Here is a 27207-nt window from a genome sequence, read left to right on the forward strand (position 1 = left end):
AGGAAATGATTGGTCCATTAGTGGGTGGAAGTGGCAAGAAGGTGACAAGCAACAGGGAGAAAGCAGAACTATTTAACTCATTTTTTGCATCTGTCTTTACACAAAGGGAAAAAACAGACCAACCTATCAAAAATAGTGCCATAAAAAACAAAACAGAAACACAAGTTAAGATAGGCAAGAAAATGGTTAGTGAGCACCTGTCCAGCCTAGATGAGTTCAAATCGCCAGGACCAGATGGATTACACCCCAGAGTTCTCAAGGAACTGGCAGATGTGATATCGGAGCCACTGAACTATATTTTTCAAAGATCCTGGAACACAGGGGAACTACCAGAGGACTGGAAAAGAGCTGATGTAGTTCCCATCCTCAAAAAAGGAAAAAAAATGGATCCAGGAAATTACAGACCTATCAGCCTGACCTCAATACCTGGGAAGATCCTGGAAAAGATAATCAAACAACGAATCAACGAACACCTAGAGGCAAACAAAGTCATTACTAAAAGCCAACATGGGTTTGTCAAAAATAGATCATGCCAGACAAATCTTATTGCATTCTTTGACCAAGTGACAAAATTAGTGGATCAGAGGAATGCTGTGGACATAATTTACTTGGACTTCAGTAAGGCATTTGATAAAGTAGATCACAACCTACTACTTGACAAGATAGAAAAATGTGGGGTAGACAGAACCACCACCAGATGGATCCGTAGCTGGCTGACCGGCCGTACTCAGCGAGTGGTCCTCAATGGAACTGCATCTATATGGAGGGAAGTGTGTAGTGGGGTGCCCCAGGGCTCTGTTCTGGGCCCAGTACTCTTCAACATCTTCATCAACGATTTGGATGAAGGGATAGATGGGGAACTCATCAAATTTGCAGACGACACCAAGCTGGCAGGAATAGCCAACACTCCAGAAGACAGGCTTAAGATACAGAAGGATCTGGACAGACTTGAACACTGGGCACTAACTAACAAAATGAAATTCAATGGTGAAAAAAGCAAGGTTCTACATTTAGGCAAGAAAAACCAAATGCACAAGTACAGCATAAGTGGCACCATGCTCAATAGTAGTAACTGTGAGAGGGACCTCGGAGTCCTAGTAGACAATCATCTAAATATGAGCCAGCAGTGTGCTGCAGCTGCCAAAAAGGCCAACACAGTGCTAGGCTGCATTAACAGAGGGATAGAATCAAGATCACGTGAAGTATTAGAATCAAGATCACGTGAAGTATTAATACCACTCTTCAATGCCTTGGTAAGGCCACACTTGGAATACTGCATCCAGTTTTGGTCACCACGATGCAAAAAAGATGTTGAGACTCTAGAAAGAGTACAGAGAAGAGCAACAAAGATGATTAGGGGACTGGAGGCTAAAACATATAAGGAACGGTTGCTAGAATTGGGTATGTCTAGTTTAACGAAGAGAAGGACAAGGGGGGACATGATAGCAGTATTCCAATATCTCAGGGGCTGCCATAAAGAAGAGGGAATTAAGTTATTTTCCAAAGCACCTGAAGGCAGGACAAGAAGCAACGGGTGGAAACTAATCAAGGAGAGAAGCAACCTAGAACTAAGGAGAAACTTCCTGACAGTGAGAACAATTAATCAATGGAACAGCTTACCTCCAGAAGCAGTAAATGCTCCAACACTGGAAGTTTTTAAGAAGAGACTGGACAGCCACTTGTCTGAAATGGTGTAGGGTTTCCTGCCGGAGCAGGGGGTTGGACTAGATGACCTCCAAGGTCCCTTCCAACTTTACTAATATGAATATGAATATAAAGTTGTGGTTTGAACTACTAACAATACAATCCTGACTATAGTCCCTGGGGTAAGATTATTTTCTGTGGTGGAACCTATTTCTGGTTAAGCACAGGTAAGATAATATTGTTAGAATATATGAAAATTATAGATAATATAATTTCTCTTTCAAGCCCAAAAGATGGGGAATCAATTATAGTATCAAAGTATACTATAAGTACATTTAATTGTGGAACTGAACCAAACTGTTAATTTTAGGATATTTCATACAATTAATATTGCTATGAAATCATCATTGTTAACTCACTATTTAAACTGTAATTCTTAAACCCAATTTTGTTAAAACATGTTAATTCTTTGAACTCAATGTTGACTGATGTCTGAGCCTTTTTGTGGTTCAGATTTCAGGGTTCCCTCTATGTTTGTGTTGGTTTTTTTGTATCTTTTAACAAACCTAACTGCCTCTAGTCATTTGCCTCTCTCACCTTTTCTCACACTGTTGCTACTACCTTATGTTTAAGTCTGCCTTTTATCATTAGGGTCTGTCAATTCAGGAACAAAAAGTCTGCAAAAGCCTGAATTCTCCAAGGAGAGAATTCTCTCCTCTACATACTCCTTGCATTTGCTACTATTTGAGACTATGAGGAACAAATACACTGTAGTCTAATAGGTTGATTGAATGGCTTAAGTTTCTGGACTAGATATAGTAGGAACAGGTAACCTGTGGCCAGTGGTGGGATTCAAATATGTGAATAACTGGTTCTCTGTCTGAATTCCTCTTCCGGAAGTCCATTCTGTGCCTGGGTAACAAAAAGTTGCTGAACTGGTGCGAACTGGCTAAATCCCACCATTGCCTGTGGCCCTCAAGATATTGGTGAAATTCTGTTCCTATTAATTCTTAACTGCAAAATCCAGTTCAGTTTTTAAGATGAGGTTCGGAAAACAGGTCTATTCACTCTGCATTGATTTAACAACTCCCTCATTCAAGCTGAAAGCTGAATTTCAAATCTCATTTTCTGTTGACAGTTTTTTTTCCCTTGTTTGACAGATAATAATCCCTTACATGTGAATGAAGTATAAAGGATCAAATATCAGATTAATAGTTCTAGGAACTAATCATTATATGCCTTTTCTTTTAATGCTTTAAAAAATGAAATTGTTAATACCACCCATCATCATCTGGCTAAATCGCATGTAATCTGTAGAGGTTAATCCTTTCAAGAGTTTCAAGCCTATATAATTTTATATGAATCAGTTGATTTTTAATTTTTTAAAGCAGCCTTTCCAGTTAGAGAGGCTTCAAAAATACTTATTTAACTATGATTAAAACGTCCTGTTTTGTAGATAATGCTAACCCATAGCATGATTAGTTTATTTTTACTTAATATTACTAAAATCTTTATCTTATCACACCCTACACACATTATAATTGATGGCCTGTAAATTTCCATACATAGTCAGTTTAGTTTAGTTTAAGGCACTAGGTTAGTCTTGCCTTAGGTAGAAAAGCCAGCTGAATGATCTTGGACAGTCTCATTCTCTCTCAGCCCTAGGAAGAAGGCAATAGCAAACCACTTCCAAAAATATTGTTTAAAAACCTGCTTGGACTTGTTCAAGTAGTTGCCAGAGATCAACCCTGAATGAAAGGAAAAGGCAGGTAGGCAGGCAACAATCCTTATGTTAAATTTTCATATTTAAAGAATTGTAAGGTATTTTTGGTAAGTGGCATTTCTTTGTGAGAAATTCAGAGGGTTCTGATAATTATGAAGAGCAAAATGTTGAACTAAAATGGGCCTCAGTTTGACCTAACAGATTATTCATAAATTAAGATTTTTCTCTCCTAATTTTTGTTAACAATTAGATTAGAAGAAGGCCTGAGAAGAAAATCTATTTAGATATATACTTTCAATTGCTGAAAACACCTTGCTACTTTGAGGACTTCAGTTCTGTTTCTAAAGTATAATACCAGCATGGTTTTGGTATAGGTGATGGATCAAGGTTGCCTCTACAGTCTATATTCTTAATAACTACTTGACATAACGATATGCTCTGTATTCTTCTACATCTGGAGCGCTGGAGGGTCACTCTTTAGGCTACCCAGGTTTGTAGGACAGGGTAAAACGTCTTTGTCTTTATTGCTATACTAATAACATTCCTCAGCTTTAGTTTACAGTAAATACTCAAGAGTGAGGACAGATTGACAGCCACTGTACTGTATGAGCCGCCTAAAGGTAGACTTTCTTAATACAGAAGTTAGACAGTATGACAGATAGTTGTGAGATAAGCATGGGGGTGTTATCCCAGGGTAAAGATATTTCAACATGCTGCCGCTCACTTCCATATGCACTGTTTTTGCAAGAGGAAAAAAAAAATCAGCTTTGCTTGCTAAACTTTTGTGTTTACTTCTGTCACTTTATAAAAGAGCAAAAGGAAGATTGGTCTTTGTACTTTGTGAAAATGCCAAATAAGAAACTGAGGTGAAAGATAGATTTTTAGAAAAATATTACATGGTTGGTGAGTTTTGTAATAATATATGGCTTTTAAAAAAAACATAATTATCAGAAGTACCCCAAGCAATCATGTTGATTGCTAAGATAGATGATAAAGACTGAAGTTTGGAATTTTGCATGATCTAAAAAGGTGCTTTGACCTCAGACATGTTGTGAGCACCTGGACATTTTTTTTCATCATTAGCACAAATAGCTCTTGTTCGTGATGATAACATTTTCCTTTAAACATTTGAGCAGTGCAAAATTTCAGAAATAGATATATTAATATTATTTTCATTGAGCGTTAAAATTTAAATGAAATATATTGTAACTGAGTTTGTTTTTAATGATTGCCTATCTCCTCAGATGTCCACTGACATAGAATAATAGAATTATGTCATAATATTAATGGTGCAGTATAATTATAAACCATAATATATCAATAAACTACTTGTACACTTGTTTATATATTGATATCTTATTTAAATAAAAATCCTTAAAATTACACTTTTGACTTGTTATGTAATAATTACATTGTAAGAATTACAATTTGAATGTAATGTTTATTTGGTTATCATGGATCTTTTTTTTAGTTATTTTGAATATGCAACTTTACAAACTTGTTAAAGGAATGACTTTTGCACCTAAGTTCAACTTTGCTGAGATAATTGACATTCATAGTTACAAAACACAAAAGATTGTACAGCAAACTTTATGTCTGAAGGTTCATAAACTTGTCATTTTTCATCTCTCATCCTTTCTCAAAATAATATGGTCAGGAATTTTCCTACTACCTTTATTTTATATTAATCATTTGTGTGTCACTGAAGAAAAAGATATTCTCTATTTGTCCACTGTGCAATTGCAATCTTTAGAAGATTAGATTGTTTTGTCTATCAGCAGAAGAAATGATTAGAACACCTATTTTTTCTTCATCTCTGTAATCAACTATGTTTAAACAGCCGAGTTTATCTTTGTGCTCTTTCATGGTTTTTTGTTGATCTGCCCTCCAGCTTCTCTACTGTTCTGTGCAGCTGGGATTCTGATGTTTAACTGACCTAATACTGGAATGTTGAATTTGACCTGGAAAAGACAGCCAATGATTCACCTGGCCCATTAAACAGAAGAGGAAATCAGTTAAACAAGTCTATGCAATGAAACTTCTTCTGACAGTTGTAGATTAGATGGAAAATGGTAAGAATCCAAATAAAGCTTTGGTTCTTTCTCTTTACAGAAAAAAAATCTCTTTCCAAAATCCTATTTATTTATTTACAAAATCCTATTTATTTGTGTGTATATATGTGTGTGTGTGCTGTATGTGTGTGTGTGTGTGTGTGTGTGTGTATGCAACAATTCTAAAAATTTGAGTTCCAGGTACATTCATTAAAAAAGACATATTAAAACAGATCTCCAGGACAGAGAGTTCTTTATTACAAACTAAGCTTGTAATTGGAGCGATGCGGCCAATTACAGGCGGATGGGGGCGGAGGGACTTATAACGCGCTCAATGGACAAATCAGCGGTATGCTGATAAAGCTATAAAGGCGAGGCTCACCTAATATCAATCTATACTTTGACATTGTTAGCAGACGCTAATGAAAGCTTAGTTTGTAATAAAGAACTCTCTGTCCCAGAGATCTATGTTTTAACATGTCTTTTTTAACACACACACACACACAAGGTACCATATTTTGTTGCAAGACATTGTACTGAATTATGTACATAGCAACCTTTAGATTTTTATCTCTACTAGAAAAAAATATTTTTTGCTTTGTATACCAATCAAAAGGATGGTGCAGTGGTTAAGATGCTGGGCTTGTCAGCTGGAAAGCCAGCAGCCCAGGTTTGAGACCTGTAGACCATGCAACAGGGTGAGCTCTCGCCTTATCACAGCTCCTGCCAACCAAACAATTTGAAAGCATAGAAATGTGAGCAGATAAATAGGTACCACTTTGGTGAGAAGGTAACAGCGCTCCATGACATCATGCTGGTCACATGACTACGGAAATGTCTCTGGAGAGTGCTGGGTCAATGGACTTGAAATGGAGATGAGAACCACCCCCTATAGTCGGCAATGAGTAGCAGAGTAAAATCCGCAGGTACTCCTTTATACCAATCAAGAGTGGAAGTTAATGTTGAAACAGTGGTAATTTAATCAAGCTATTTTAAAGCTCATTGATTTCAAGATATCAAAGTAAACTATTGAGCTCTGTACATAAAAGTAAGGGAGGATCAACAAAGATGGTTCACAATGTTGAAAGAACAGCAAGGTTTGGATCCCCCCCCTCCATAGCTATAGGTGTTCACTGGATGACTTGAGGCAGTCATTCTCTTAATAATCCCAATATATTTCATATTATTGTAATGCGAAATAATTAGGGCAGAGAGTACTATAGAGGTTGCCTTTAAGGTTATTGGAGAGAAGGTGATATATAAACCTAAGAAATAATACCAATAATAGAAGAAAAAAGGAAAAAATAAAGAAAACCAAGAGCTCTGGTTAGAATGCAGTATTGCCCATAGTGTGGAGTTTGATCCTGATGTGGCTCAAGCCTTTCATCCCTTTGTGATCAGTAACTTGAGGACCCAGACTGTTGGGGACAATATACTGACATTGTAAACCACCTAGAGAGTGACGTAAATCATTATGGAAAGGTATATAAGTCTAAGTGCTATTGCTATTGTTAAATTACAAAATACAAAAATCTGCAGTTAACCATTGTGGCAAAAGAAAACAAAGATAGTAGTAAAAGTAATAGCCACTTTGGGTGCAATCCCAAAACACAACTTGAGCACAACTTGAACAGCGTCGGCATTGAAAACATCCCCATCAGTTAATTGTAAGAGGCAGTTTTACTTGGAACAGCTCATAAGTTGTGATGATATCCTTAACACCATTGAACAACATCTGCCCATTTTAGCCCTTGAGGACTCAATAGGTCCGTAAAATGCCAAATCCAGTCTAAATATCTGGATGATTAGGCAACTATAGTAATTTTAAGCAAGTTTTAAAAAAAATGTTCTGGATCATGCTCAGACACTAGAATCTTTTGAAAGAGAATGTATTTGATTATGCAATCTCTAAATTAAATAGCTTTTTTCCAAGTCAAGAATGAGTCTATCAGATATTAAACTTTGGTTCATTATTCCATGAAGTTTGTCATTTCTATATAATTACCCATCAGAATGAGAAGCAAATATGGAAATGGACATATCACTCATTAAACTTTCCCTCTTAGCTAACCACATTTTAAAGTGGACTCATTCACTTCCAAATTAATCTGGATTAAATTAATAATGTAATTCCATTGATAGCTTTCCTTGTATTTGTTACTCTTTCAATTCAAATAAAAGCAAAGCAACATGTTTCTTGGAGAAGAAACTGATTGCTAGACTACAGTACTTTTTAGAGATGGGCAGTATCTCTAAAACTTCTTTTTTATCTCTTGCACATCTTTATAAATTTCATTTCCTGCCAAAAAGTCCCTACCTAATTTTTAGGTATCCTGTTTAATTCAATATTACATCTACTCACTCCAAGAGGATCTTATGATTGTCTATGTGGTATTATGTGGTAGTTTGTCACAAACTGGAGGCTGCTGGAAAGAAAAAAGAGTTACAGAGAAGGAAATGTGGTTCCAATCCAATGGCTCTAATTTCTTCTTGGAGAAGAAATAATTGTTTTTCTGTCTATTGCTTTCTGAATGACCAGACCAGGAAACTGAGAAGGCTATTACTCTGGTTAATTTTGAGAATATATTACAAAGTAATTTAGTCAGAAAAATATTGAATAGCAAAAATTATAGAAGAGAATGCAATCTACTAGATTTAAAAAGCTATAACCTGCTAAAGCAGGGGTGTCAAACTGCTGGCCTGTGGGCCGGTTTCATCATACCGGAGCCACGCCCACCCCATTGCCGGCAACGGTGAAAAAGCTCTGATACGTTGCACGACGTCATGTGACGTCGCGAGTTTGACATGTCTGTGCTAAAGTCTTACCTGTTATGTTCAATGCAAGATTTGGGGGAAAGTTAAACCTGAGATTTCAAAATCAGCTGATTAGTTTTTATTCTTTATCGGTAGTCCTTGACTTATAACTATTCATTTAGCAACCATTGAAAGTTATGAGGATGTTGAAAAGTGAAGGCATTATGACTTGCAATGACTTATGACTTGTGATGACTTATGATCGGTCGTCTCACTTGCAACTGTTGCAGCATCCATGTGTTCACGTAATCACTATCTGATCTTGGCAACCAACTCACATTTTTAAAAGTTGCAATGTGTGGGATCAGTGATCGTCACTGGTGACCTTCTCAGTTGTCTTCTGACAGGTAAAATTAATGGGGAATCCAAAGGGGAGGTTGCAATTCACAGTTAAGTGATGCCTTACATAACAAGCTCATGACTGCACCACTTAACCACTATTTATTTAGTCCCAATTCTGAACATAAATCAAGACCTACTTGTACCCCACACAGCATCTCGTTGAAAAAGGGCACACTCCACTTGTTAGAAGGAAGGAAGGAAGGAAGGAAGGAAGGAAGGAAGGAAGGAAGGAAGGAAGGAAGGAAGGAAATGTAACATTCTGTTAAATAAATATCACTTTCATTTTCTCAAAAATAAGACAACATGTGATTGGTTCATCTGATAGTGTTAGGAAGACTGATCGTTTCACTTACTTTTTAAATCATCACTTGTTTAAAGTATGTACTGAAACATTTTTTTTAAAATCAGGATATGCTTTCAGCAAATATGGTCAGAGAGCCTACAGTTGCTTCTGAATGTGCCCAGACTCACTGTACATAACAATATCCCATTCACACAATTATTTCTGTTCATCTTAATGAACCAGGAAGTCCTACAAATTCAAAGGAATGAGCTCATTGGATAAGCAATCACTCTTTTTAATGGATGAGTAAATGCGTAATAATAAACTAGATTTAAGTACTGCAGCCTTCATAACATATAGGGTTAGGGTAGAGTTTTTAAGGCTTTAGATTCAATGCTTCATTGCTGTACTGAGGCAAAATACACAATGATAAATTGAGTCACTCATCATATTGATGTTTGTTACCTTTAAATATTTAGTGGGCTGTGCAAGGATTCAGTGGTACACTTCAGTCTTATGAAGGTTAATGTGAAGTAACATTCAAAACTACTTTATGAAATAATATGATCCAGCCACTCTGAAAGCAAGGTAAAATGCTTGCTTCACTTGGGGAATATTCAGAGAGACATTCTTTGGGTCTTTCTATTAGTCAGGTGACCCTGGTGGGAATATATATTGAACATGTGCAGACATCTTTTTCAATTCTTCCAGCCAATTCCTTGCTACAAACTCTATGAGTAACACAAGGAAATCTGATGACAAGATCCATATCACTTCCTTGCCTTGATACAATTATTTTGTGAAATCTGAAAATTTATATCACCTTACATAATAGAAGCAGCTCAAATTATATATTTAGCTATCTTTTATTTTCATTACTCCTGTCTCTGTACACACAGTCACACAAACACAAATATAGAAATGATCTTATATTTAAATCTGGGTTTCAGAATTACAATAGTTTTTTCCTGCAAGACATGAACTGACACAACTATTAAGAGTTGCTTACTGTGGCTGATGAAGCTTCAGCAAGAAATACACTGCAAATCCCATCAGTGTGTCACAGTTTGAGTTATTGATGTTGATGGGGAGACTTGTAATCCCAACCCCTGCTGCTCCTTTAGAAACTCAGTGGATTGTTAACAAGGTTGGAAGAGTTCATGAACCCTTCTCTGTAGGAATGCAAAATACCTGGAACATTGATATGGAAGTAGGGTCTCCCTATGCTTTTGTTCCTATTCATGTTCCTTCAAATAATATTTTAATGATTAAAGGATGCATTGTTTCCAATTATACCCTTTCACTAGAGATGAATTCACTTAAAATCAAACAAGGAACATCTACAGATCTTATTGTAGAATGATAAAGAAAGACATTTTTTCTTAATGTCTCATTATTACTTTTTGTTAAATAATACAATAGCAAATCACATATTTTGAAGACAGCTTCTTCAAAATATTATTCCATTTATTCTTTTAGATTTCAATGGCACTATATTATATTTAGTGAATGCAAATGCCAGTTCACATGGTTGCTGGAGAATCCCTAATATATGTCCAAAATTCCATGAAAAAAGCTAGGAACCTTTATGGGAAGAGCTCAGTAATGATGCAAAAGCTTTCACATTTGGAAAAATTGTTGCTGCATTTGAGAAACATTGTTTTGAAAAAGCCACCCCAAAAGGCGAACATTGTACACCAAATGCTTCTTAATACCTGAATGGATAAACAGCGATGGGCAGTTCAACAGTCACCTCACAAAATGATATCCTTTGAGAAAATCATAGACTTGCTTGACAAAATATTTGTAACTCAAATATATTTAGGACAAATTTTAAAAAGCCACAAAAATGGTATGTAAGAGAGATTTCGAGCTAATTTACCTAGAACAATATGCAATTGTGCTTTTAAATCATATAGTCAGCTTTCAAGAGTTGGAATTTATAGTTTCTGAAACAACAATTCTTTTTATCTCCTTCTGCATTTTCAAATGACAATTGTACATACTCTTTCTGATTCTCCAAAACACTGTTGAAAATGATAAGAGTATAGCATAGCCTTGTTGAGTTTAGGTTGTTCTGTATATTAAAAAAAATGCCATGGCACTTTAAATATTGGAAGATTTGTAATAAGGAACTGTGTTTGCAAAATCTACTAAAGTGAATAATGCATCTATTTAGGGAAATTTTACACTGAAGTTATTAGCTACTTAAGATGAATTGTAAATTTCAAAAGCAACGGCACAAACTTCTTGCACGAATACATAAAGGAGAGAGATATTTTTTAAAACAATAACTGGTAATTCCACTTTTAGACTTACAATATTTACCACTGGTTCAGGTTAACATTGTGAAGATTACAGTGTAAATCAGGATACCTAATCAGTATCCTCCAAATCCCTTATAGGCAGGTACTTCTTTTGCTAAATAAAATAGTTGTTAAGTGAGTTTTGCCCCATTTTACGACTTTCTTGCCATAGTTAGCTAAATCACCGTAGCTATTAAGTTAGTAACATGGTTATTAAGTGAATCTGGCTTCCCCTTTGACTTTGTTTGTCCAAAGGTTGCAAAAGGTGATCACATGATCCAGGACACTGTAACTGTCATAAATATGAATCAATTGCCAAGTGGCTGAATTTTGATGATGTAATTGTGAAAAATAGTCATAAGTTACTTTTTTCAGTGTCATTGTAAACTTTGAATGGTCACTAAACAAACTGTTGTAAGTTGTGAATTACTATTGCAATCTACAGAACTTTCTCTGGCATGCCACCAAACTTAACTGATGTGATGACTGAAAATCAGCTCCAGTTTCTTTTGCTATTTTGAGATGCAAAACTCCATAAATCTGTTGTATTGGTTAGGATTAACACAGTAAAATGTTAAAGAAAAACCTCCATAGTTTCTTTTCCATAAACTGGAAAATCTCATTTCCATGATATAGCTCAACCCACTTTGCATCATAACCCCTCAAATTTCATAGCACAAGTCTCCAGAAGGATTACCTATGGTCCTCAAACAACGTCTGCCTCTAACCAGAGTAAGTTAAGCACACCTCTAACTACTTCAGTCGCTCTAACTCCTTGGAAAAAACTGATGCACACAAGACATGAGAACCAAATAAAATACCTATTGGCTGATATTCAGGGCACTCTAAAATTAAAACCAATAGTTACATTTATCACCATACAACTTATGTAATGTTGAAATATCTAAATCATTTTGATAGAAAGTTCTGTATTCCCTATTTTAAGAATCTGCTATTTAAATATATACAATACATATATGGGAAGAGAGCTGACAAGAGCAACAATGATGATTAGGGGCCTGGAGGCTAAAATTTGTGAAGAACAGTTTCAGGAATTGGGTATGTCTAGTCTAGTGAAAAGGTCTAGGTGTGTCATGCTAGTGTTCCAATTTTTTGAGAGGCTATCACAAAGAAGAGAGGGTCAACTTATTTTCCAAAGCACCAGAAGGAAAGATAATAAACAATGGATGGAAACTAAACAAGGAGAGAAGCAACCTATCATTAAAGAGAAATTTCCTAACAGTGGGAACAATTAAGTGAAAAGGCTTGCCTTCAGTAGTTGTGGGTGCTCCATCACTGGGGTTTTTAAGAAGAGACTGGACCATTTATCTGAAATGGTGTAGGGTCTCCTGCTTGAGCAGGGATTTGGACTAGAAGATCTCCAGGGTCCCTTCAAACTCTATTATTCTGTTAAATATACCAGTTCCAATATATTTGTAGCAAATCAGCTGACAAAAGTCAGTTCTAGCTTTTCTAAATTTGAATAAAATTTGAGTCAATGTTTCCCCCCCCTGTTTTTGTGAGAAGATAAATGTGCCCCACTCTGTGCTAAGTGTTGGTTGTAGGTGACAGAGTCTGTCATTTAATGTAAGGGAAGTCAGCTCCCCAGAGAAGGAAATATTAAAAGGGCAGAAAAATATATTTCCTCAAAAGGATTTTAAAAGCAGAAACCAACCCTGCCCCCAAGTCTCTCTGTCTTAGTGAACATTTACCTTTGCTTCAAGTATGCTTTGCCAAGGTAACTTGCAGAGAACAATGCAATGCAATTTTGTGCTCTCTACTCAAATGTATGTTCAGTAAGTCAATCTGAGTTCAGCATTTTTGGATTAAAAGCAAAGAAGGAAGTAGGCAAAGCTACGACATCATAGTGAATTAGACTAATTATCTTTATAAACATAATTAATATTAATTAAATTAAATTAATTAAATTCATTTCTCCCGTATTAAATATCAGCAACATATATTATATGTACTGAATGGGGATCAAAACCCATGTCCATAGTTTTCAGACCTTAGACTGTACACTCCTGTTATACAAGGTATAGTCTTAAATATTTATTTCAATATGTGAAGAGAATGAAAGCTATGTGGTTTTAAAGTTACGATTCTGCTTTAAGGATGCTTCTCTCTTCTTCAGAGAAAGCATTTTGCATCACATTTTTTCTTGGATCCAAGCTGTGTAAAGTGACCTATGAATGACCTATGTGAACAGGAGCTTGTGTCACTGATGGCTATATTGATCTGGAGATGATGGCTAAGGGCAATGCATACTGATGACATGACAGTCTGCTGAGGTGATGATAACCACCTTTGATATATTTGGAGGGATCTTGATGCTTTATTGTCAATTGTAGCAACAGAATCCTTGGGCAGAAGTAATAGTTGTAAAAAGTTCAGTTCTGAGTTAGAATAGCCACAGAAATAATATTTTCTAAAACCTATTCTTAATTGTTTTACTAAATTTCTAAGTAAAGGATTTATTTGGTTCAACCTGTTTCATTTTATGTCATATATTATATTCTAGAGGAGAACTGCCAACCTTTTAGAATTAGTGGGCATACTTGAAATTTTAACGGGATCTTGTTATTGAAAAGGATCACTATGGAGGTGAAGACTTACTATTCAGAAAATGGCTGCCATGTTGGATATGCTAATGACAAGATACCTATTTCCCAGAAGGCAAATGAATCAGGATGTTCCTGATTCTTGGGATGTGAGATGTTTTCAAAGGAAGCATTAGGCTATAGTGACTTGAAATTGTTGTTTTCTAAGAATATCTTTAATGCCCCAAATAGGACCTAGGTTAGGGCATTATTGGAAAGAAAGATTAACAGAAGTTGACTTGGTCATATAATGCAGGAAATAATCATAAGCACTAAGGGAGATGGCAGTGAGTAGGTAAATACGTTGTCATTGCTGCATTTTTAATGTTTGGTACCAATTCTCATGAAAAAAATTAATTATGACCTATAAGAATTAATTATGACCACAAGCTTTTGTGCTAATGAAGGGGAGGACTCCATAAAACACAGTTTGGTATATAACTCAGAGGTTTTCTGAAATGAGATGCTACACATTATATCAAGGGAATGGAACTGATTTTAAAGAAGATTAAAAAAAAGATCAATTAACATGTAGATCAGTTTTTGGCTATCTACACTTCTTATATTTCCAGTATTTTCCAGGTGCAAATTCTGTACCTGTCAATGACTTCATTCTGAGCATGAATTTATATTCTAGTGAAAGTTAGAAAGCATTTCAAAAATTACATAAATTACATTTATCAACACTTTCAATTAAGTAGAAATTTCTTTGTTCTTTGCTTATTCCACCTAAGGAAGCATGAGTAATATCATCATTAGTTGATACAAGTTAAAGCAAGATGTAACATGTCCATGATGACAATGCAGGAAATCTAAAAGGCAGCATTTCAGAAACACAGACAAATCTGATGATGATTGAAAGTATCTTATATAAGCAGACATGCCCTTTATTATGTTTCAAGTATTTGTCACCACATCTCAGTCTACTAGAATTATAGGTGGAACTATGACTAATAAAATTAGTTGTGAACCAAAATTCAATAGTTACAAAGTTAATTACAGGTTTATAAGAGTATAAACTTACAGCTTGATCAATATGTAAATTGTGACCTTCAATGGTCTTTTCAGCTTTCTTGTAATCTTTGGTCTTACGAAGATGAACCTGACTTCCTAAGACTTCCAGTTGTAAAGTTCGTCCTATATTTATACCATCACATTTATATGTCACAAATCATCCATAAACATATATTTCTATTTTTTAATAAAAAATCATTCCACAAATGGATTATTGTGGAATGAATTATTGATGTTAATAAATTTAAATATCTCCAAACAGTATCCGTAACTGTTTTAGACATTATTTTTTTTAAAAAAATGCATATTAGCAGTAGTTTGTTAATCACATGACAATATAAATGTTACATCTTCCAATTTTCATTTTTCAACTCATCCTGCAAGGTACTAAGATAAAGGGAAATGGCAGGATTATTTTGATCTTTTTAGTTGACAGATGTTGGAAACCCAGTTACGTTTCTTTAGGATATGTTTCATTATAGTTCCCTTGATCATTAAGAAGCATGAAAGCTGGGAATGGCAGCTACCAAATCTCTTAAAATTATCAGGTTGGAAAAGAGATATTTTAGTAGCTAGTTGTACATTTAACTGTTGCACATTGAAATATCAAACACCCTTAGAGCAAATGTTTTCTTTTTCCTGAATACAATACTGATTCCTATTCTACGGTAAGTTTCTTCTTTATTAACTTCCTTCTCTATTAAAAAAGAGTAGAGACAGTAGGTTCACAGGCAAAGTTGAATCTTGCCACAATCACAAACAATTATCTGTATTCATTCTACATTACCAACATTGCCTTCTCTGTCATGTGGAATATTTGCAGAGGGAGCTGATTTGTTTTCTTAGTATAGACGGTGTTTTCAAGGAATGCTAAACAGGACACCTGGACATCTGAGGCGCTGCAGTGTACAAGGAAAGACAGCCTTTTCTGTAGCGATCTTCTCAAAAGAATTAATGGGTTTGCTTAGCTGGTTAAGCCTGTTGTATTAATAACTGTAGCTTCATCAGAGGCTGGTCAATAGCTGAAAAGAGAAACACACAAGAATTACATATCTGGAATAAAGTACACCCCAAAGTACACTTTATACTTGTATTTTTCTTTAACTGTCTTGGTGAGATTGTAAACGACAGGAGTGAACCAAATGAGCTATCAGAAAATTGTTTAGACTATAGTTTGGAGAAGGTAACATCTGGATTCCTGCTCTTCTTTCAAATGTGCCAATGGAAAGATGTGTAAATAAGTAGAAGGAAAGCTAACTAGGAATCTATCTCAAGGATCAAATTCTTTTTATTATTTCCTGGAGACATTTAACTTCCCAGGTCAACAAGAGTAAAAAGCAGTCAGGAGTATTCTACTTCTATCAGATCTGCTCCAAAGTAATAATCCTTCACAGATACTTCAGAAAGAACAGGGTACAAAACAGTATTTGTATACAACTTAACAACATCTCAAATTCAACACTACATTGAGACAGGAGGATTGATTCTCTGCTCTGTATTTTAACTAACATCAGTTAATTTAATATCAGGTGAAGAAAACTAACCCAAAGATTTAAAATACAATCGAATGATCTTGTCATGCTGATAAATACTGCAAAGATCAACTACTTCAATTCAAAGAAGCTTGAATTGTTTCAAACTAATCATTTCAGATTAAGGGCAGATTCACACTGACCCATCATAATAAGGTGGGCCACTTACTGCTTCTTGGGTATCGGAACAGAAGATGTGGTCATTCTCCCACTCCTAGTTCATTGGTAATATGCCCATGTTTCATTCAAAATGGTTGATTCTTGACCCGAGCAATCTTAAGTCTTTCAGAGCAAATTTGTTCCATTCCAGTAGCAACCACTGTTCTGAGTACTTTTAGAGCCCGATATGCTCCCTTCTTTCCAGCAAGTGGTCCTACCCTGTGAGCTATTTCATTCAGAGCTTATGGGCTACTATATTCTCTGCTGGTCAAAGCTGCTGTTCTAAAAACTAATCTTGCAATTGGTCCAAAGTTGGCTAATGGTAAATCTTTAACTTTTGAATCTCATCTTTCATTTAACCTTTACATTTCCCAAAGAGTATCCTTTTAGATTCTGTGCAGGATGGGTGAAATATACTTCCATGGCTTTTCTCACCCTTTTCCAGCAGTAGTGCAAAATTTATTTTCCCTTTCCTTTATTTTTAAATATTGTTAAACTGAAATGTAGGAACCTTGTTACATTGCTTCTGGGAAGCTGAGCTATTAGTTTTTTCTTGGTAAAAAGCTGCCATGGACTAAGACAAGACTAAGAGGAATGAAAGAATAACTTGAGGGATCTTGGAGTCCTAATGGACAATCATTTAAATAGGACCCAACAGTGTATGGCAGCAGTCAAAAAAGCCAATGCAATCCTAGGTTGCATTAACAGAAGGATATGATCAAGATCCTGTGAAGTATTATCTGGTAGTACCACTTTATAATTTTAGTAAGACCACACTTAAAATATTTCATCTAGTTTTGGTCATCATATTATAAAAAAAGATGTTGAGATTCTGGAAAGAATATCAAAATGACATGATAGCAGTATTTCAATATTTGAGGGGCTGCCACGAAGAAGAAGGGATCAATTTATTTTCCAAAGCTCTAGAAGACAAGGCAAGAAACAATGGATGTAAACTAACCAAGGAGAGAAGCAATCTAGAATAAGGAGAAATTTCATAACAGAGTTGTTAATTAATCAATGGAGCAGCTTGCCCTCAGAACTTGTGGATGCTGCATCCCTGGAGGCTTTTAAGAAGAGACTGGACAGCCACTTGTCTGGAATGGTATAGGGTCTCCTACTTGAGCAGGGGTTGAACTAGAAGATCTCCAACATCCCTTCCAATTCTGTTATTCTGTTATTTTGTTACCTTGTTCACTATAGTTTTGATTACTGGCAGGTCGGTGCTGTGATGATGAATTGCATCCATTTGTACAATTATGAGGGAAAGCAAATCCAAGGGTGCTAACAGAGAAAGTATAATGCCTGAAAGGAAAAGGAAGGCACTGGTAAACCAATTCACACAGCAGACCATCAGTGAGATTTGCTTTCCTTATATGGATGTGAAGAAAGAGAAACAAGAAAATGACCGTGTCTTGCAGTAGCCACTTTTGAGACTGAGTGTCAGCTTATCTCTATTGCCAGCCCACCACATTTTGGAGTGGAATTCTGAATTTTGTCTAACAAGTCACAAGGAGTAGAACAGTGTGGTCTGCAATATGGAATTGCACTAATTATTAAAACAGTATAAACTTAACCAATCGAGGGAATAGGATAAACCTGGCATTTCTACAATAAAACATTAACACATAGGTTAGAATATTTAAATGGACTCACAAATGGCTGAATGACAGCATCCCAAAAAGTGTTCATTTGTGGTTATACTTCAGATTGGAGGAAAGTATCAAGTATGTCACAAAACTCTGTCTTGACTTGAATGAGTGGCAGCAGTGGATGTTCATCAGTTTGGCAAATGATACAGAGCTAGGACGGCTGGGCAACACTTTAGAAGAGAAAGAGAAGATTCAAAAATATCTTGGCGGGCTTGAGCAGTGGCATGAAATGAATAGGATGTATATTTTCATACTAGGAAGAAAAGTACTATATGTAGGATGGAAAACGAAAGGCATAGAAGGGATACCTGACTCACCAATCGAATATGTGAAAAGGACCTGGGTGTCCTTGCCGACCCTTGTTAAATATGAACCATCACTGTGATGCAGTTGCTAAAAAGGCAAATGCTATTTTGGAAAATCATAACTGCACTCTACTTTGCCCTGGTACATCCTGTTTGAAATACCTGATCCAATCCTGGCCAAGAAAAAAAAATACACTGTTATTTACTTGATTTACTGAATTACTTGAGAATTACAAATCCATCCCTCTATTCAGTTAGAATTTTGTTTGGGTAGTGTGATTTCAAAGTGCAGTAACTTTTACAGAGGTGTATATGTGTGTAGGGAGTCTAGAAGATGGGATAAAATCAGAGCTCTCATTAACAGGAAACTAACTTCCCTGAAAATTCCATTGCTCTGCTGCAAAAATGCATTTGTAGGTATTTCTTTTGAATGAAGAAGAACTAGAAGTCTTTAGCCAAAGGAAAAAGATAGCAGGAACAAAAGGTTGCATCACCAAGCCAGGAGTGGTGTATATGAATGTCCTTTCTCTCTTTTCTAGTTTGGATAAATATAAATGTAAATCAAGGAATTTCTGCCATTATGCTAAGGAAACAGGAATAATCAGGGTTTCAAGATAGAAAACCAGTTTGTCATATTCCTAATTAGAATGACAACCAAAGATTTAGCTAATATACAGTATTCATTTTTATCCCTCTGCCCAATTATTTTTGTGCAATGGCATTCCTGGTCTTCGAGGTGATGGAATAAAAAGTTATATAATTTAGAACCCCAGAGAATTTATAAAATAACTTAGCCATTTTCCTTTTTCCCCTCTTACAGTTCTGAATGTAACATAAAGACTAATAGGTTCCATCAGCTAGCAGCTATAAAGAATAATACTTACTGCTTTAGTAAGTTCAAAAGTTCAATATAAATTAAGATCATTTTTATTTGATGAGCAAATATGGACATATTGTAAACCATAATTTAGTATCAATGCTTTTCCAGTTGTGATTCATACGATTTCCATAAGGCATGTGACTATTTAATTATCCACTAATGCTAAATCAGCTTCTTTAATTAAAAGAACATCTTCAGAATACAGTGTGAAATTTCATTTTAAGCAAAATACAAGAAAATAATTAAAAATGGATTAAATTTTGAAATTCATATTAAATTTTAATAACTTTTTCAGGCACTGATGTTCCAAAATAAGAAAACATGAGCCACAGAACATTTTGTCTTCTGTTATGTTTTATGAAATTTGACTCCTCTGGAGGGCTTTCTGAATTCTTATTGGTAAAGAATCATAAATGCAGCTTTTGTGAGGCCAGACTTCAGTTTTAGTCTTTGAAAGGACCCTCTTCCAATAACCTAAAAGCTTTCAAAATTATTTAAAGTTTAAGAAAGATGTCTAAAGTAAGATTATTTCTGTTGGCTTTTTAAAAAATGTTCCCTACAGATCTCAAAATATATTGACTTTAATAATCCCTCCCTCCCCAACACCTTCAACCTCATTTGAATAGCAAAATGCCATTGAAAATCAAGCTATTGTTAGATGGAACAATTTATGTTGTGTTCATTTCAGGAATAACCAAATATGTTGTACAGGATCAGAATATTTTATACCTTGCAGAAGGTCAATCCATAATTACTCTGACAGCTTATTCAAGGGCATCAAAAGATGCTCTTTTGAAATCAACTGCTTGATGCAAAAAGATACTGAACATTGATTGGAGCAGGAGCTCATCCTTGTCAGAGATGTGTCATGCAGCGCAGAATTTACTTGGGATGTAAGATGATAAATAAAAGAGAACCAAGTTATGAAGGTCAAGAGAATTAGAAGCACATTTTGTTCTAAGCAAATAGATTTCCCTCTCTGTAAAGTTTCACAATTAATTCCTGGCCATTCCTTTGCAACTGTCCACACTGTGGTTAATTGTCTTTCTAACCAGAACTTAGCCTCATGCAGGACGAAGGAACTGGTAATATTCAGTGCAACTATCCCTAGTAAGGGATATGGTCACAGAAATCTAAGTCAAGGTTTCGATCTTTGGGTTCACCTATAATTTGCGCACCATAAATGTAGACTGAAGTCGTTAGGGACTTTGTAATGACAGTGCTGTCTATAACGGTATCATCAAGGAAGACATTGGCATAAATCATTGGCACTTTGCAAAGTGTCACTTCTGTCAACATCCCAGTGATGTGATCTTTAGTCTTTCAAATCTATAGACTGGCATTTGGATCAGCTAAGTGTTCCACAACCTGTCTTGCATATTAAACTTGCTTTAGCCAATATCTACATGTTAAAGTGATGCTTGGTTTCCAAATATTTTTAAACCATTTGCATAAAATAATCCTGATACTTTCAAGCTTTTCTGTAGGGCATTACAGTACCACCTGAATCTGCAACTAGTTTAATCAATAAAAAAAGCTTTGCTATTAATTTAAGCAAGAAACAAAGTGAAATGACTAAATGACTAATTAAAATCAGATACAAAGTAATCATGGTTTAAAACAATACTTTAATGCAATTTTACAGAAGCTTCTTTTTATTTTCAAACAAGATTAGTAACTCAGAATATGCATTATTTTAGCAAACTGACTCTAGATTATGTTAACATCATAATGAGAATCTACTTATACCAACCTAATTGAAATCAGATAAACAATTTGTGGATACTGCAGGTTTTTTTTTACTATATAAGCCACACTGAGATCCTTTTAAACAGATGCTATTTTTATTTTTTATATAATGTTGATTTCCTGAAAATTTTCTTTTAAAATTAAACTCATTTTGTGCTACTTTCCAACATTTTTAACTTCCTAGAGTACTAAGGATATTTACATCATCACTTATATAGGATAACAAGTTATTTCAAAGATTCCATATAGCACCGGATGTGTTGAAATCCAATTGTAATTAGAAGAGAAAGAGTTGGTAGCAAAAAGGGAATTGTATCATAAGAATTATATTAATAATTAAAGACCCTTCAATGACTTTTGCATTAAGATACTTCAGTATACTATTTGCTTGGGAATTAAACATAGGTTTGTTATTTGTGAGGCAGATGCTTTAAAAGATCAGAATTGTGGAAAAGAGTTGATTTTGAATATGGGATGTTTAATAACTAATGTAAAATATACCTATATTTTATTAGGCTAGTTGTGAAGCCAGTTTATCTTTAAGGAGTCAAAAGAATTATTACTAAACAGCTGCAAAATATTTCTGGAAATCTTGAAATTAACATTTAATTCGATACAGAAAGAAACATCTTGTTATGGGCAAAGTTGGAACTAACAAACTAAATTCTACAGTGGCTAAACCTACTCTACATTCTGGTCTGAATGACAGATCCTCAAATTTTTTATAGTCAGAATAATATATTTTGTTACTTAGCACCTGATTTTCAGATATTTGTGCTTTATGTAAAATTTGCTATTTCAAGATAGGTTGTTCATTTTAATTGCAAGGTGGCTTCCAGACACAGAGAACCTAATACCAACAAGCAAAAGCACATTGCAAATTTAATCAGATTTTCCCCCTCTTTAGCATTTATTGTGCTTGCTTTTGTTACAAAAAGAAAAAAAACCCAGAAGAAATTACAGAGGTGCTCAGGAGTATTATAAATAGAAGACAATTTCCTACAAAATTACAAGTTTGAGACAACATGAATACATAATGAAAGCCCTTTGTGGAACTTGTTTTTTTAATATTCACAAAGCTATATTATTTTTAAAAAATCTGTGTTCCTGAAGGACACAACAGATATCCCTGTGTCTCTCAAAATCTTTTAGATAATTGCATTCAGGAACCCCATCCAAGAGGCAGGCCATGTCCTCTTCGAGGTGCTAGGAATTGTTCCAAAGTAGGAGGAATATAGAGGATGAGTTATAAGATAGGGAAGGAGACAGGATTCATAACAGACACATAAAGAAAAACTGTGTAATAGCTTCATCTAATAATTAAATGTTCTCCCATTCAATGAGCAAATGCATTTATACTTTCTAGGATCTAGTGAATTTAGGTAGATTAGTGAGAAATCAGTTGACAGGGCAGTGGTGGGGAGGGAATGGTCGATTCTAAAAGTAGTGGTCTAGTTTTGTTGCTGAGCTAACTCATGTCATTGCTGGAAACAAATGAAAAATGAACAAGCACAAATGCATTCATTTGGTAACAAAATAGAATGCTATTGCTTCTGTTGCTGCTGATTAAATACAGTAGGTACTGCTCATATTTCAGTCGGGGAGGGTAGAGTTGGGGGGGGGGCAGGAGATAGATAGGAAGAGAAAATAAGTATAGCCAGGACAAATCTGTACAAAGTTGTCATACTCCACCTTAAATATGTACTTCATGCTATGGAAGCAATGTTGTTTTCTTGTTGAGGACAAAATAGCACTATTTATGTTATTCTTAGAATAGAATAGAGCTGGAAGGGACCTTGGTGGTCTTCTAGTCCAGCCCCCTGCTCAAGCAGGAGGACCTATAACCATCTTAGACAGGTGATTGTCCAGTCTCTTTTAAAAAACTTCCAGCGATGGAGCGCCCATGATTTCTGGGGGTAAGCAGTACCACTGGTTGATTGTCCTCATTGTCAGGAAGTTTCTCCTTACTTCTCTCTTTGATTAGCATTCAACCATTGTTTTTCCTCCTTCCCTCTTGTGCTCTGGTGAACAACCTGACCTTCTTTTTGGCAGCCCCTCAGATTCTTATTGCAACACATATTTCTGGCTACTAGAAGTACTTAAATGAGATCCCAGTAATGAGACCAAATTAAGTATTGTTGTATATTCTTTTGTTCTTTAGTATTCAGATTGTCTATTCCCATATTGTCTTAGTCTGAATGGTTATTAGATTATATATGATTTTTTTTGAAGACTGGTTTTGATCCAGTAAAGGTTCCATTTAGTTCATTTTTTCAGTTTTCTGCTATTAATAGTTCCTTCCTTCCTTCCTTCCTTCCTTCCTTCCTTCCTTCCTTCCTTCCTTCCTTCCTTCCTTCCTTCCTTCCTTCCTTCCTTCCTTCCTTCCTTCCTTCCTTTTCTTGTATACTGAATTTAGAATGACTCAAGATGGTTTAATATCTAAGCCAAGCCTAAAAGACTTCTGTGTTTACTACCGATACAGCCTTCCTCCCTCAGTTCAATAAACCTGCCTATAATTATTATGATAGGCCTGACAAACTGAATATGCTTCTGCCGCCATGCCATCCCAATATTACGTTCTCACTTTCTGCATGCTTTTAAATCTCTTCTGGGCTAAATAGCTTACAAACTGTTGCTGTATTGAAAACATTCTTGTCACAAAAGTTAATTCAGTTAGCAAGTATAGGAATATGTGTGAATATGTATATGTGCATACATGCATGCATGTGTATGCCCATGTGCAGGTGCTGGTGTGTGTGTGTGTGTGTGTGTGTGTATACACATACAACAGATTTTGTTTTTTATTATTTCTTTTGAACATGACCTGTAGTTAATATCAGCCAAACTCAGTTATTAAATATGTCAGTGCTTTCAAACACTGCAGCTCAAATGATAAATGAAAACATAATATTAAATCATGTGTTTTAGATAAGCTTCTTTACCTAAAAACTCCTATTCAATCCAGTAGTATTTGTCATATTTTAAACACAGAGACACACACTCCAACACTGGAAGTTTTTAAGAAGAGACTGGACAGCCATTTGTCCGAAATGGTGTAGGGTTTCCTGCCTGAGCAGGGGGTTGGACTAGATGACCTCCAAGGTCCCTTCCAACTTTACTACTATTACTATTACATACAGTGAAAGACACACATGTATGTTTGAGTTTCATAATTCTCAGCAATAGCAAGTTATCAAAGGATTTTGCTTTTAATTTATGAGCGAAGCAAAGATTTTCTTCATTACAATTTCCCTAATACAATTCCTTTTTTTTATAATAGTAGACTTTTAACCTTCTACTATAGTAAATCAATCTCTCTCCCTCTCTCTCTCTCTCTCTCTCTCTCTCTCTCTCTCTCTCTCTCTCTCTCTCTCTCTCTCTCTCTCTCTCTCTCTCTCTCTCTCTCTCTCAACAAAAGCCATGACAGAATTTTGTATTCTCCTTCTCTTATTTGGCTGAACAAAAGGTTCAACTTTTCTTCTGTCTAATCACACATGCCTTAAACAGCTTCCCACCAGGTTCTGTCAGTTGGTGTTTTACATTGCTTTAAAAATGCTTAGTGGTCTCTTCTTGGAGTGAGAAAGGAAAAAAGTTTACATGTAAATGCAAACAAAACCTCTAAATCCTTTGATCTAGGGAGGGAGATTTGATGCAATTTCTCCAGCAAACCAAAAGTTTCATGTAATTACAGAGTACAGCAGCAACAATTGATTGTAGGCATTGTAGTTAAGCCAAGAAGGAACTTGGAGAGCATTTAGCTTATGACAATTGTGTTAGTTCAAAATTTTGTTGCCCACCTGAAAATTATTCAAGCAAAATAATGATTGGAGTATTCATATGCAAAAGAATTCTCCTCTGGAGGTGTCTTGTCTTTAATTTGCCTGTCTTGGTGTAGAACTTCCCTCTACCTTTGAGGCATACCCACCCCCACCATATCCCAGATACACTCACAATCCCATGGAAATCATTTTGATATCTCCCCATGGATTTTCTTCTCAAACATAAGTCACCAGGGAGATAGGTTCCTAAAGGTCTTTTGTTGTTGCTGGTCCAAAGAAAAGACATGCCACATAGAGTACATGGAGAGATTGGCCTTCAAAGCCAAAAACTGCTTTGAGACTGCAGAATTAACATATCTTCCATGTACCAATTGTCATTCTAAATGGTGACCTGGGAAGCAGGAGTGGAGTGATGACCTGGTCAACACAGATTCAGGGACCATTGATTGGATAATGATGAAGGAAAAAAGGATCCTTGAGAAAAACATGAATCTACTTGCAGTTTCACTAACTAAAATTTAAATTTATTCACCAGTTCAGGTTTCCCCCCCCAGTTTAGCAACATGCACAGGCAGATATTTTCAATCTGAATCAGGTAGTAACTCATTGGGAAATTCACGATCTATAACTCTTTCTGCAGTTTTTACATTCCACCATTGTCAGACTGGCTGGCTATATTACAACAGGAAGAGAAACACCAAAGAATTAATGCAATTAAAAACTTCAAAGGAAACATTTGAAAAGTTAAGGAGTGGGGAAAGTTTCTCTTTCAGAACTGCAAATACCCTGATTGCTCCATTGGGGACAGTTATAAGCAGGAACACAGAGAGGAATCAATAATCTTTACAAAATGTTAAAATATAAAGAGAATTAAACGTTGAAAGCTGCAACAATATATTGAGTTGCATGTATGTTCTTTTGAATTTAGGCCTGTACACTAAATGTACTAATGAGCTGTCTGGTTAAATTTAATTCTATTTCATTTCCTGAAGAATGGCAGAGACTTTGTGGAAATGCACAGATGTTGCAAATTTGATAGTTTAATACTCTGAAATACTACCTATACCAGTACAAAAGTAAGTCCCACTGAATTCAAGAGACTAAATGTGTACAGTATATTCATGAACTATGGATCCATAAAAAAAGTTATATTAAAAAAATATGCATTACATTTTCAAGATCATGAATCAGTGAAAAGAGCTTGAGATGAACCAGATTTGAACACTAAGAAGTTCTTTTCTTATCCAACTATGACTATCTAAACCTCTGAAGTAGGATTATCTGTGGTATTTTCATCTTTCACTAGAAGAGATAGTGAAACAGTGTGGTATATTAGACGATGCTTTTTTAAATTAAAAACTGCTGCTAATATAGCGCAAAAAAGTACATTATATTTTCTTTCCTTCTTACTAATACATATGAGGTAGGTAGGTTAACCAATAGACTGGGCCTTAATTGCAATATCTCCTAAGAATAGAGTGATCTGTGTTCCTTTCTGCAGCATTTAAAAAAAAACAAAAGGACAGTATGCAAATGGATTTCAGCCAGAAAGATTGGTTTAAAGAAATTTCAAGAAAAAGTAAAATTCACATGGGTTTGATCAATATCTTTCTCAATTAGATTTGGGATTCTCAAAATATGTGTCAATTCTCATAATTTATGATAGCATGGCCAGTGGCAAGTAGTTGTGGTAATTGTGATCAAACATTTATCTGGAGGCTAAGAAGTTGCTCTCTTCTTTCACTCTTTTCTTTGACAAAGATCGTGTTGGATTTTTTTTTTCCAGGATTAACTCAGAATAGTAGAAATTATGGTTTAGTGGAAGAAGTTTTATTCTTGCAGTACAACAAGTATCTCTTTTGTTTAGAATTTATCACCCAACTTTCCCCACTTTAGTCACTATGACAGGCTATAACCATAACTGCAAAATTGATGGTGTAATATCTGGTCATCTTCACAGGTCCCAACTGCATTTTTCAATGCAGGAAACTTCCGGTTTTTTTACTGGAATGCATGACATATCATACATAGAAAACATTGATAGGGATAGGATTAGCAACTTGTTTAGTTTCTTTCTTTATGTGGAGTAAAGTTTTTTTTTCTTTTTTGGTGAAAGAATGGCAGTGGCTTAGGTAGAGTTGATTGATTGATTTGCTCGATCTCATTGGTCAGCTGGAAAAAGATCACCAATTGGCTTTTGTTCTTACAATATTTTCAGTGTTCCAAGGTTGGCAGGAGTAAAGGCGATTGGCAGGTCAGCTTCAAACTGTTCCAGAGGGATTAGACAGGGGAAACAATCAATGCAACGGGGAAGTGCCCTATGTCAATATTTTTTCTTTCCCTCCCTTTTGTTTCTGGTCATTTGAAAACT

The 27207-nt window shown here is 35.4% G+C and overlaps 1 long non-coding RNA gene across 1 annotated transcript in view; it reads right to left on the minus strand.

Annotated features, from left to right (window-relative positions):
- Positions 1–27207, minus strand: part of LOC120307348 — a 99669-nt gene that overhangs the window by 30774 nt on the left and 41688 nt on the right. The window contains exon 3 of the long non-coding RNA XR_005556496.1: positions 15568–15802. This is a non-coding gene — a long non-coding RNA (uncharacterized LOC120307348). The remainder of the gene's footprint in view (positions 1–15567; positions 15803–27207) is intronic.

The sequence above is a fragment of the Crotalus tigris genome, unplaced genomic scaffold, assembly GCF_016545835.1.
Source record: "Crotalus tigris isolate CLP2741 ecotype Arizona unplaced genomic scaffold, ASM1654583v1 scf7180000017774.6281472, whole genome shotgun sequence".
Classification (NCBI taxonomy): Eukaryota; Metazoa; Chordata; class Lepidosauria; order Squamata; family Viperidae; genus Crotalus; species Crotalus tigris.